The following is a 2658-nucleotide window of genomic DNA, read 5'->3' as shown; positions in this document are numbered from 1 at the left end:
AGATTACAATACAACTTACTTAGGGTTGTCAATTTGAATTAGTCTTGTTTATAGTACAGGCATGTCTTGCACAACAATTTCCCCTAATTTATGAGAAGATTGCTTAACATAAATTCATGCATGTTAACAAGACTAACCCCAAGCTAAAATGGAAAATAAGACAAATATAAAAATTGACTCAAATACATCATTTATACATCAGGTGATTTCTTGAGTTTAAAAATTTATATATATCAGACAAAAACTGGAACTTATGATTCTTCCCCAATGAGGTCCTTTAGATATACAAGAATTTCAAGTTCGTCTATGATTGGTGTCCCTGTTAAATATTCCAACAGCTTGAGTCTGTCTTGCATTGGATAATTATCTAACATCTCAATTCTAAACTTTGAGAATGAGTCAGCTTTTATATTTAGAAATCTTCCATCCTTGGAAATTCTGCTCATTCCTATTGCCTTGAGTTCTTATGATCTTTTAATATACAATTCAATCTCCTCATCATACTTCATCTTCTTCTCCTCATATTCAGCTTTATTGCTTGCTATCCTTTCCTCCCTTGCAATCAACCTTTCATCCAACACAGATCTCCATGCTCTTGTAGCAGTATCCTTATCCTTCAGTAAGCTTATCACTCTTTTAATTTTTGTGGGAGAGAGAGTGTCCATTAAGTTGCTGCCAAGAAAAGTGAAGGACCCATCTTCAAAGTAGATTCTTACTTCCCTTAGAGTTACAACCCAGACTCTAACTATTTCCTCAGCTAGTTATTAAAAATAATCTTCATCTGAGATGCACCAATTTAAAGGTAGACAGTCACTTTGTTTGTAACAGTTCAGATGGCCCTCTCAGTAACTTGTACTTTTTCAGTATACTTGGCTTTCTTAGGTTTCCTCCCAAAATACTTGAAATGAGTTTTGTGTGATGGCTTGACCAAAGGTAAGTTTGTGATTTTCTTGAGAGATAATTGGCTTGTGGTGATTGGTATTTTCAGAAAGGAGTTAGCAGTTTATTTGTATAGGAATTTAGGCTTAGAGGTTTGAGGTGGTTTGAAGATTGAGTTTGTTGGCTTTGAAGGTTGAGCTTGAGTTGTTTGGATTTTTAGGATTTGTTGTGGTTCTGAGTCATCCTGCTTTTTCTATCTTCCTCTCTCATCACCTTTCTTCTTCTCATCATCCTTTTTCTTTTCATCCTTGCTTCCAACTGCCTTAGAGGATTGACTTAGATTTGAGCCAGAAGATTTTTGATCATCTTTCTTCTGCTCACCATCATACAAGTTATCCTTATTGATTTTAGTTTTAGGCAAGCTGGCTTCTGGATTTCTTAGATATCTCTTCAACAACTTAATCATTTCTTCATCCTCAACAGTTTTATTTTTTTGGCCTTCAACTCAGTTTCCAGAATCATGATAAGCTTTTTGTTGGCCATGACACATTGTTTAGGAATCTGGAAGTGTTTGAAGTGTTTGGTGGTAGGACAGATGTATGCCACTCTCTTACTTGGTTGTTGGTATGCTTCTGGAAAAGCAGCCACTTGAGCATTTTTCAATTCAGTTAGCAAGAGAATGTCTTCATGAATCACTATTCTGACTTTGCTTATCCATATATCCAACTCAGATGCCCTCCTAGAGATCAGATAGTTTAGGGACACCTGCATACACCTGTCTACTCCTGAGTCATTTATATCTATCACAATCCTCTTCTTCTGAAAATTGTCCTTAGTCACCAAGATCACCCTTATTGAATTTATTGTCCTGTCCAAGGCCTTTTTGTAGGTGAAGAAATTGTTATTGAGAGAAGCCATGAGATCCTTGAACAATTCATCAAATTCCCTGCTCAGACTTGGACCCTCAGCTGCCCTAATAAGCCTCTCCATTCCAATATCTACTTATTGAATTTTTTGTTTGTCAACAGCTTGGACATTTTGAGTAGATGATCTTGATCTTGACAACCTAACCTCTATCTCCCCCTTAGTCTTGTTGGCAGGCATGAGAAGGGGAGCAATTGTATGTTGAGCTTGCCCATGATGGCTTCCAAAGCAACAAAATTTTACATTTGGAGGTGCTTGTGGGACTCTACCAAGGCTTGAATGTCAGCCTGTTGACTCTGCATCAGAGTAGTGAGAGCATGCACTTGAGCTGTGAGCTGGTCATTTGAAGTTTGCAGAGTGGAGACTTGACCTTAAAGTGCTTGGATTTGAAGATTAGTAGATGTAGAGGCATGTGTTGGTAGTCCTCGTTTGACATGTCTGAGGTTAAAAGTTGCTGGAAGATCTGTGCAAGTTCTAATAGCTGATCCACCCTGAAATCTTCAATATTAGATGGAGGTGCAGCTTCTTGTAGCCAGTTGGAGAGAAGGTGTGGTTGTTGAGGTTGTGAGATGGAGGGTTGTGGAGTTGGAGTTGGATCAGAATCACCTATGACAGAAGTCATAGTTTGAGTCACAGTAGGTACTGTGGTTATGACAAGTTGTTATTCCACACTAGTTGTGGGAACCTCCAATTGAATTGGAGGGGATTTGATTGGGTTACTGTCATGTGCACCCGTCTCAAACCCTTGTGCTTCTTGCAAAGCACCGTCATATAAATGTGATAAACTTGCTTCTCCCATAGCAGGATCATTGACAATTATACTCCTAGCATCAACTGCTAATGCAATTTCTGCTA

Source organism: Apium graveolens, chromosome 6, assembly GCF_009905375.1.
Source record: "Apium graveolens cultivar Ventura chromosome 6, ASM990537v1, whole genome shotgun sequence".
Lineage (NCBI taxonomy): Eukaryota > Viridiplantae > Streptophyta > Magnoliopsida > Apiales > Apiaceae > Apium > Apium graveolens.
The sequence above is the reverse complement of the archived record's forward strand: the minus strand, read 5'-3'. Positions refer to the sequence as shown.